The sequence below is a fragment of the Apteryx rowi genome, unplaced genomic scaffold (genome assembly GCF_003343035.1).
Source record: "Apteryx rowi isolate R43461 unplaced genomic scaffold, aptRow1 scaffold_632, whole genome shotgun sequence".
Lineage (NCBI taxonomy): Eukaryota > Metazoa > Chordata > Aves > Apterygiformes > Apterygidae > Apteryx > Apteryx rowi.
The window spans coordinates 268,785-280,052 of NW_020450908.1; positions in this window are offsets into that span (position 1 = coordinate 268,785).

Sequence of the window (11,268 nt, forward strand, 5' to 3'; positions counted from 1 at the left end):
TCAGTGGAATTTATGCACCTTACAGACATGTAGTCCTTAAAAATAATTCCCTTCACCTCCAAAAAGTCCTGAAGAAAGCAGCTAGGCAGGACTCCCTGTGTCAGCCACCTTCCCCTGCACAAATGAGGGCAATGAACTGCTTGCGCATCTCCTTGATGCCCACAGCTGCACTGTTGTTGTCGATCTTTGGTAAAGTAGTGAGAATGATTGCCAAGGCTCATTCTTTCCATGCCAGCTGGACATTCACCCATGCCACAAGCCCCTCCTCACTGACCAGAGCCTCAGAGGGACAAGGTGGAGAGAGTTTCATGTCTAAATCACTTTTTTTCTATCTAGTTTCTGTTAACATCCTCCCCCAGTTCCACAACCTGATACAGGCATACAGGCCTAGAACAGCATCCAGGCACAACCTTTAGATGCCTCTGATGAAAAGATGGGCTAAGCAGTGGCATAAGGCTAATATTAGTCTCCCTAAGGCATCTAAACTTTAGGCCATATCCCAGTTGGAACTGAGCAGACTCGTCCCATACAGATGGATCCTGCTCGTGCTCCAGATGAGTGAACAGACATCCAACATACTGTTAAGAACTAGAAGAAGAATATGCACAAATAGTTGATTTGGAAAGCATTTATACTGACTGGTGCAAACCTTACTTAGGAATCATTTCTTCATTATCCAGCCAGATCTTCATTGCTTTGTAGCTCTCTTTTTCTTCTTTGTGATTCATTCCAAATGTATCAGCTCATCTCAGGTTGCCTGTCAAGATGCTGAAGAGGAGTAATTTAAAAAGTACCATCTTCAGACATCTGAAGGCAATAGTGGGCATGTGGGTGTCCTGAGAAACTAAGGATTAGACAATACAGGAGAAATAAGAGAAATTAAGGTATGAGAGATATATGGGCTTTCTGGGAGCACAGTCCCATGGACTCCTCTGTGCCAGGGCCATGTTGTACAATAGGAGCTTTCCAGTTTATTGACCGAGATCATTTGGCCTCCAGGTACATCTAAGGGAGGCAGAGAAATACATCAGTGAAGCTTTAGGAACATTGCAGCAAACTCATCTCCAGTCTAGTGGCACTTGTGTTGCAGAAGAGGAGGTAAATCTCAGGGGAGAAGGTCATCTAGCTTGGGGAAGGGAGTGACAGATCCCACAGAGGGATGTTCCCTGACAAACTATAGCCTTTATCTTCTTGCACAGATGACAGCCCTCTGGGAGTGGAGATCCCGCACAGGAATGGTTGGACTGAAGTGCTGAGGGATTTTACTACTGGCCATTTGGATGCCTAAATGTGTGATGCTGGTTAGAGCCATATCGATACAACACACAGTTTCTGAGAGAATGCTGAGAAGAAACTGTGGTCCTGAGCGCGATTTAACAGGAAGGTCCCCAAAGCAAAACACAAGCTGTCATACAGGAGATTAAAGATCAGAGTCCCCATAGGGATTCTCTAAAATGATCCCCAAACCATGCACAGGGGTAGAGAGTCTCAATGTCTGGGTGGGAGAACAGTGCTGGGGCAGAGAATTTAGATTTATTTGTAACTGAGAAAACTGGGAATCAATGAAACGTACACCAGTGTGAAGGTCTCTGCTAACCCAGGCAGAGTGGGGTGCTGACATGTACAATCACAACAGCTACTGGGATGTTTTCAACTAAAACCTGAAGGGTAATCAACAGATGCAGAGGAGCACACAGACCACAGTTTAGTCTGCCAAAATAGGGGATCCTCTGAAGTCCTAAAAATTTGGAATCCTAAAAAAAGAAATAGTACTGAAACTGTTAACATTGCTATTGGAAATAAGGCAGGTAGGAGAAGTATATTGTGAAAGCTTTATTATCAACCACCCAGCAAAATTGGTAGTGTGATTAAGTCATGTTCAGGGAAACCAGAGAAACTGTGTGGGTAGGAATAGTGGGAAACTTGTGAACTTGCTAAAAGGAAATTAAAAGGAGCAGATAGAAGGGCAAAATGCTAGTGAGCAGTAGGGAAGGTGTTTACAATTCTTGGAAGGAGGCAATGTGTATGTGGACAATGGTGATCCGATCACTATAATGTAATTCGAAAAAGCTTTCAAAAAGATCCATCACAAACTGCTTCCAAAGACACTGAGCTATCACAGCTCAATAACTGGCAAAGTTAGGATGCAAAGATAAGGCTACTTGGTTAATTTTCAAATGTACAGAGATAACCAGTTGGATGCTCTGAGTATCTGTATACTGGGGGCTATCTATATACGGGGGGGCTAGATTTTTTCAGCATATTCATAAGTGATGGAGAAAAAGAGGTAAATAACATGGTGGCAACATTTTCTGGTGTTGCAAAATAATTTAGAGCAGTCAAATCTAAAGGTGACTGGAAAAAGCTGTGGAAGGATTTCAGGATGCTGAGTGAGTGGGTGATAAAATGGCAAATGAAATTCAGGGTTGATAAGAATAAAGTGAAGTACATCCTAACTGTACACAGTGATGGACTCTAAAGTAGTCATTACCATTCAAGAGGTAGATCTGAAAGTAGGTAATTCTCTGAAAACATCTGCTGAAAATTCAGGGGCAATTAAAAAAGTAAATAGGTTTTAAAAATTGCTAGGAAAGGAATAGACTTACAACAGAAAACATCACTTGGCACTGTATAAACCAGAGGGTGCTCACTGCTGTGTGCAGTTTTGGTTTCCTGAGCTCAAAAAATATGTGAAAGAACTGGAAAAAGTTATGGACATAAAAAACTTGGGTGATCAGAGGTGTGGGGTGGCTTCCATACAAGAAAAAGCTGAATAGACTATGACTGTACATCTTGAAAAAGAGATTATGGATGTAGTATATGCTAGGGGTGCATAAAATGATGCAGAATGACTAGAGAATGACTAGGGAATGGTTGTTCAACACTTCTTATAACACAAGAGATAGGGGCGCCAGGCAAAAGAATGGTAAGTAAATTTATCTCAGGATGTTGTGAAACCAGAAGTCTAAATGGACTCAACAAGGAATTAGGTAAATTGATGGAGGACTGGAGCTATTAAAATTGACAGTACAGGTAAAGCTTCTGGCTCAGGAGTCCCTAAATCACTGCGTGCCAGAAGAAAAGCTCACTCGTGGGAACTCAGACAGAACACACAGATAAGCTCACGATCAGTCTCCTGTTGCACAGACAGGAGTTGGTGAGCACTTGATGGAGACCTTCCAAACATTCAGATAGGCATCTCCAGCTTGTCCTAACTGTCTGCACTGACCATGGAGATCTGTCCCATAGGCCCATGCAAGGGTGGTCTGCAGAAGAAGTGTTTGCACTTTCTTTCTTTGGCTCCAGATTCATAAAAGATGTGCAAAAAGCAAATGATATATTTCTATCTTATCTTTTTCCTACAGTGTAAAAAATGTGCAAGCTGTTCTCTGTCTTACCTAGGATGTGAACAGATAGCAGTGCCCTGAAGGCCGTGGTCCTTCAGAACTTCTCCCAGTATTCACTGCTGAACTGAAAGGATGTGGATGTCTGGGAAAAGCAGCAAGGCATTCCTCCATCTCTAGAGGCTCCCTGCTTTGACACCTCTCCCTGACAGCAACAACCCATCCTCTCCATATAGTTGTAGGAGAAGATAGCCTGGGATACATCTTCCTGAACCCCATTATCCCTGCTCATGCAGACTAGATGCATTTCCTAGAAAACAATTCTGAGACCCACATCCCAGCAAGAAGCGGCTGAAGTTCCTGCAGGGTAGCTCCATCCCAGATACCGAATAGTGGCCAATAGAGCGGACTGGATTAATGTTAAAGGAGTGGATTGCAGGATGCTGACACAGAAAATGTGGATGCAGTCCAATCAGAAGTACCTGCCCTTATTACTTTGAAGGTGTGGATGGAGGAGATGGTGTCATGCTGGTGGTCTTGCCATATGTCCTATGAGTGATAGTGATTTGCTGTTAGGCATCTCTCTCGCTCATGGCACTAATTCAGGCCAGGACTGAAATTCCTTTCTTGGCCCCAGCATTTATAAGGATCCAAAGCACCATCAAAGCAGATAGCTCTCAGAGAAAGTGCATGTTCTTTTGCCTACTTTTGGCAAGGCTTTAGCCTTAACTCAGAAATGGTGGCGCCACTCACATCTGTGACAGACAGCAATTTTTATTCCTCCCTGGCAGTGTCAGGGAAGCTGCGGAAGCTGGAGATGTGGTGGTATATTTTGCTCATTGGATCATTCGCTCTTCTTCATCAAGAAATTTGAGGAATGGAGGAAGAGTCTGAAAACTCTCCTTTGTTGTGGGCTCACCTCTGCCCGATTCCCTTTGGAGCTGCCATGGCCATCCTCAAATTTCTGAGAACACCCTGGACCTTCTCGGTGCCAGTGGGTGAGAGTGAGGTGGTGGCAGAAGAGAAATCCAGTCAAAGGTATTGCTGAGATGCAGCCCTCCCTCAAGGGCTGAGGACCCCTAAATGACAGCAGGTCCCTATGCCACAATGGTATTGTCATCTGCAATTTTGTGAAAAAGTTCATTTGAGAAGGTTGAATCCTCAGACTGCTGCAGCAGAAACTTTTCCCTGACAGTCATTGACACCCCAAATGGCTCAGAGCCAGGTACTGTGTGCCAGTTGTTATCTGAAAGGGATCAGCAACCTATTTCTTAGCATCTTCTGTAGCCCAGAAAATGTCACCAAGTATCCCAGAAGTCAAATCAGAATTACTGTCACAGAGCTCAATTAGGATATGTTGAAGAGGGTGGAAGCAGGAGGTACTGGTGCAGTTTTGTCACCTTGACTGGAGTCAGGTGGGTGCTGTGGTACAGGGGTTAGATTTAAGGCCTCAGTCTTATGGCAGGCTCCAAAATCACTGAAGAGTCCATCCTGTCAGGAACCAAGGCACGTTCTACCTTGGTGTGGAAAAGTACCATGTGAGAAGGTCATCTCCATGCCCCAGTTTTAGGGAGTCTAGTATGGAGTGACGGTGACTTTTTGTGCCTCTGGTCCTACCCACCGGAAATTTTTGGAGGCTCGATAGCATAATCTGATGTGGCCTCCTCAGATATGATGAATATGTGTCCTTCTACCTAATCAGAAGAAAACAGGCCCAGGACTGCTCCCTCCTATGCATAGCTCCTGACAAAAGTATCAGGAGGTCCCTGTTTGGGGAGGAGAAGAGTCAGTCACCAGGGAAGGGTTCCACAAAGTCTGGGGATCTTTGTGGATCACCAGAAAGGGCTCCAGAGACAGCTGGGACGTGCACAACTGTAAGGGTCCAGATAAAACAGAGCATTCCTACTAGAAAGAGAGAGAGCCTGTAATTACAAGTAGTGAAAATCAGATATGGCATTAATGAGAAATCTAAACTACCAGGCAAAGGAAGATGGCTTTGTATGTGTGACTCAGCAGGGGGATCTGGCCCTATTTCTGTCTCTAACTGCTGTTTCAAGGGCTCTTTCCTCTACATGCGAGCCCAGCTGGGGAGGACTGCCACATGTCACAGCTTGTGACAGTCCTAATTGTGGCAGCACTGCTATATCTTACCTACGGTGTGTTGCTTCTCTACTTCATGTGCCTGTAAAATGGGGCCAGCCTTGCCTCTCCTGAGAGCATGTGTGCCTGTGGAGCTGTATTTATCAATCTGGGCAGGGTTTGACTGGATCGAAGTGAGATAAAGGAGAGAGACAACCCACAAAATGCAAATTCATCTTTTCGTTCCACAGCTATAGCACATGAAGAAAATCAAGCAGTCACTTCAGCCATGGCTGGAGGGTGGGGACTTTCACAAGCCCATACTGAGAGAGATACCAGGGAATGAATCCTTGCAGGTGCAGCCACACTATGGCATATGTAAAGGCCAGTGCCTGGCTGGACCCATGGTGCTAGGCATCTGTATCACACTGCCCTCTGCCTCATTCTGCTCTGCCAGGTGCCAAAAGCAGTTCTTTGCACAGACATCAGCTCATGTGGCCTTGGGAGGAGTCAGGACCAAAGGTGTGCTCTCCCGGAGCATTCCTCTGCATGCCTGAGCCAGGTAGGGAAGGCCAGTGGGTATCACCTCCTGCTCATGATGACAGAAGTTAAGCAGCGCCGTCTTCCCTGCCGTCAGGTCAGCCACATCCATCCGTCTGCCTGTTTCTGGCCCTGGGGATGGCAGGGGCAGGATGTAGAGAGACAGTGAAAGGTAGCTCTGGGACTGAGATAACACCATATTAATCCTTTACGCTGTCAGATCCAGTGTGATAGCTGATCCACAGTAATCTCTGCTTCCCCCTGCCTCTCAGATAGACCCCAGACCATGGAGAAATGGCTGTTCCTCTGACTGAACACCTACTCCAAGCCCCTGCTCCCATAAATACCCCAAGAGGAGCCATAAGCATGTGGCCCCCAAGCAAGAACAAAAGGAAGTCACTGAGACTTCCTTGCCCCTAGAACCGACCCACAGATCATACCTACCTAATGCAATGTGGGGTTACAGGCATCAGCCACCACCTCCTCCAGATGTGGTCCCAGTCCCCAGCCCCCAGCCCACTCTGGGTAGTATTTCTGTGTGTTTAACACAAGCAGAAGTTACAAAGTGTCTTGGAAACATACTTCTTATGCTGTTGAAGCTCTGAGCGGTGGTCAGACAAAGGACACTGCTTTCTGTCTCCCAACTCAAACTGTTCAGATGCTGTGAGAGAGAGGGGGACCCCGGGAAGTTGTTCAGAGGAGATCTGATGGAACCCTGACATGCTGAGAGAAGTCATTTTCAGAGAAAGTAGAGAAGGTAAAGACATTACTTTCAAAAATGAGATGGGCAGAATGAAGGAAACAGATTAGACCATGGATACTGAAAGAAAGTAGCAAAAGCTTTTGGAGGAAGGTAGAGTATCGGTTTCTTTCTTCTGCAAAAGAGATAGTGGCATTCCAGATAATTAAATCCTTTGAAAAGGGTTGGGAAACCCTAGTACAGAGAGAGCGAATCATATTCCCTCTGCCCTGGAAAAGATTTTTCAGGTGTATATCCATGCAGTGAGATTCTTGGGATTTTCCTCCTTGGAAGATCTTGCTCACACTCTCACATGTGTGGGCCCTGCACCAAAAAGTTCTCTGCATTTCAGTGTTTTTAGCAGTGGTAGCATAGAGCAGTGAACCTGGAATAGAAAAATGTAACCTGCAGCTTGAATTTTTATCAATATTTCTGGGATCTCCTTGCTGTATTGCTGCCCAGCAACACTTCTCTCCCAGTCAAAGGTTGCCTGGCAAACCCTGAGACAAGAGCACCCTCTGGAGACCAGGAGAAATATAAGTAACAAAAGTCAGGATTTCTTATATCCTGTTATGTTGCCTTTGCTTTTTAAGTGCATTTAATATTGGTGATGGCTGCTAGCTTGCTTACCCAGTAGCGTGGACCCTTTCCAGAGAGGGCTGGCTTGCTGCACTGGATCTCTGTGATCACAAGACAAGTTGCCTGGGCCTCTCTGGGGAGAGCGGAAGAGACTTCAGATCTGCACACAGCAGCCTTAAGGGTTTGTTGAAAGAGCAGGATATCACTTGACAAAAGTCACGTTGCTTACTGGTGGTGAGAGGACCTGGCACAAAAGGGACTTTTCTGCATTTAGCTTAGGACACTCACTGCAAGGGTGTGCTATGCACTGGTATTTTCTTTTCCGTGTTAGAAGGTGAATGTGCTGATTGAAATGCAGTGGAGACTGGGTGCTGCTGCCTCTCCGAGAAGCAAGATGTTGGCTTTCACTGTAGCAGCAGTGCATTACTTGTACACATCCATTGCGTTCCTTATGGGAAAGGTGTTAGCAGCAAATCACTTTAATCGTGGGTATCCAAATCTATCTTAAGGCAAGAGAGTTAGCCAAAAAAAGATTTCTAAATGCACCAAGAAATTCCCAAGTTTGACAGCTGAGATCATTTTATTTAGGTTGTTATCTCCTACACTGAGTATAGTCTTCGTTCTGAGCTGGCAGCTGCCTGTTCTTTCCTGTCATATGCCTCATTACTCACTGAAAGCAGGACTTGAACAGGAGGTGGTAGGAGGCAGGGAGAGAAATACCGCTTTCTAAAATGCAGACTGGCAGAGCTGGTAAAACTTTAATGTAAAAAAAATCCACATAAGCATAATAAGATGATAAGAGGTTTGTTTTCACCAATTTTTATTTGCTAACCTGTATTTCTCCATTTATGGAGAAGACAGCTCTCATCTCTCTGAGCCAAAGACACCCTATAATTTGCATGGCATTGTAGACATTTGTAGCACATTAATGTCCCAGGGGCTGGAAACTAAAATGGATGGGATCTGCCAATGTGCGTCTTCCCTCAAAAAAAGGAAAATATTGATTCTTCCAGGAAAATGTAAAAACATGATTTTTGTGGGAAACACTGCTTTGTGGTGGTGGGTTGGTGGTCTAAATGATGGAACTGGTATATCGATAGGCTTGATTTTGGAAGAGATGATAGATCTGGCTTGAAGACTTCTGGGTTTTCTAAGCTGTGTTGTGGAGTCCTGATACAATTCAATGCAAAAGTTGCTCTGTTCACTTACCTGCCAATATCTGGTGTCAGAGCTCTTCTGAACCCTTCCTGGGCTTCCTCACTTTGTTCTTTCCTGCTAGTTCAGATCTAAGTCCCCTTCACAAATGAAACCTCTAATGCACATTCTTAAAATTCCTAAAGACGTAAACTATCTTCTTCCTAGGATGTGTTAATTATGCATGAACTATATTAAACCTACAGACTTTAGTAGGCTTCAGCTCTTGGAAAGGCTAGGCAGTTTTTTGGATGTTCTGTTAGAAAGCCCAGGCACAGAAACAAGGGGTTGTGCAGACATTTCTGAGGATGGGATGCCTTCCCTGCGCAGTTTTGGCTTGAGGATTTCCAGGTCGCACCCTCCTGCCAAGAGAACATTAGGACACAAATGGACACGTCCTGCTTCCCTTTTCTGCAGGTTGGTAACTGTGGAAGTCACCACGCAGCAAGCAGTGGGAGTCAGGTGTGCAGCAGTGCCTATCTGCAAACCAAGAAACTGGTTGATACAGCAGAAAAATCCTCTGTCTATAAGGAGCAGTCCCTGGAGTGCCAGAGGGATGAACTATGGGAGCCACTAAGACTTTTCCACTTTGAGCTGCTATGACACTTTCAAATCTCTTTACAGTTTTAAGATCGCAAAGACAGGATGGAGCCTTCCCTCTGTGCTGTCATCTCTTGAAAGTCATTCTGGCCCTGGTGTAGGGGATGGGTTCCCCTAGGCACTTAAGGACACAAGTTGCATGGACAGCAAAGCCTAAAACTTCCTTCTCCGCACTCTTAGTTCCCCCTGTTCGTGAATTGCCTCTCCCTCATGTAATTAGACGTCACTGCAGAGAAGGCAGTGAAGTTCATGAGGGGTTACGCTTGCAGAAGTGCCGTGCCCAAGTGCCTTCACTATTCTGCACATTACTGAAAAAAGTAATGAGAGTTGAATGGGGCTCCTGAGTACTGTCCCCTTAATACTCAAAATTCAAGTCAGTGCTGTAGTAATCTTTGATATGTTGAAGCAGCATATTCATTTACTGTACACATGTTCGGCGAGGCTCAGAGCAGCAGCAGTATTGTGTGCAATACAGAGCTCAACAGGGCCACAGTAAGTACAAGAAATTGCATTTGCAGGCTGGCAACCAAAGATGGGAAATTAGCTCCTCAAGTAGCATTTTGGTTCAATAAAAATGACAAATTTTTAAAGAAATAAGTATATATATATATAAAAAGCTGTATAGAGACTTCATAGAGACTGCAGAGCCATGGTTCAACAGTAACACCAAAGCCTATGGCTCTCTTGAGCAGTCCTGTCATACATCTGCAGGGTATTTAGGACTGTTTCCATCCACGCTCAGGATAGTCACACCTGGCACAGTAACTTAACATATCTGGTGTTACATGATCTACTGTAGCAAAGCATTTTTCCTCAGTGCATTGTATAGATCCACAGCAATAGTAAGTTTTTCCACTGCTGAGCTCAATGAGGCCAGGATTTACTGCTTTCATTCAAATTAATTGATAGCAACACATTTACCTTTCCAAACTGCAGACAAACAAAACAGCTCATCATGTACAGCACACTCAGCTTGTATTATCTCATTTAATTAGACCCAAAAGCAGAGCATGTTTAGATGATGTCTGTGGTGAACTGTCAGTTACCCTTTTAGTATTATCCTGTATCTAGTCGGAAAGTAACCAAATGCCTTTATAATTTAGGACAAAAGCCAACCATAATGCTGTATATATTATAATGTGTCAGAAAAAAGTCCTTGTAAAACCAGCATTATATTAGGAAGCTGAAGGATTTTTATTCAGATCTAAGCTATTGCTTGCTCCTTCCCTAACATATTTCAGGTATGACTTTTGTAGCTATACTGCTGCAACTGTGCACTGTGAGGCTTGCTCTCTGTTAAAGAGTGGTTCCCTTGCTAGTAGCAAGCCTGCATTTACTTTCCTTCCAGAAATCTTGGTCCTTTAAACTAAAGTCTTCATTGCCATCTGATTGATCCTTTCTGTCACTCTCCCACCCAGAGACACAGGTCAGCCAACTGCTTTGCATGATTGCAAAGATTTTTACCTTATTCACGGCTTTCTCCAGCTTCTGATGCATCCACTTATTGTTAGAAAAGCCTCTCACTTGCTCTTCTTATAGCAGATGATGTGGCAGCTCTGTTTCCTCCTCAGGCTAACTGCTGTTTTCCTGAGCCCATCCTTGGTAAGTTTTAACTGGATAACTTGCTTTATTAAGCTTAGGAAGTATTAGCTTACTTGTTTTCATTATATTCTTAGTGAAGATCTAATTCTTACCATGTATACTACTTTATAAGTAGTGATCAAATGACTAATTTATTAATTTGCCAAAATGCACACAGGTATCTGATAGTTATGTTGTTCAAATTTAGACATAACAAATATCCTGGGAACGGGAGTATTTTCCCCAGGACAGTGAGGGGAGAGTTGCAGCTCCCTGGTAAGCACCAGCTGGTGCTGAAGAGCTCGTCTGGTCAGATGGGCCCTGCACAAAATGTACCTGCAGCCCTATGATCAGTGACACCTCTCCCTCCTGCAGTTGACCTGGGGGTCATTTCATGATCTCCAGCTCAGCGGCTGCCAGACTGGCTTCCCTTAGCCTGCCACGGCTATTTGCAGAGCGAACTCCCGGACTTCAGCTCACCTCTGCTCCCAGACAGCTGCTGAAGGCAGCAGATGGCATCACCATACAGCAGATGCCTGCTGCTTTTACTGGCCAGGCTGGGTATAGACTTGGTCTTACTGATTTGATTTCTCTGTTGACATTTACTATGGA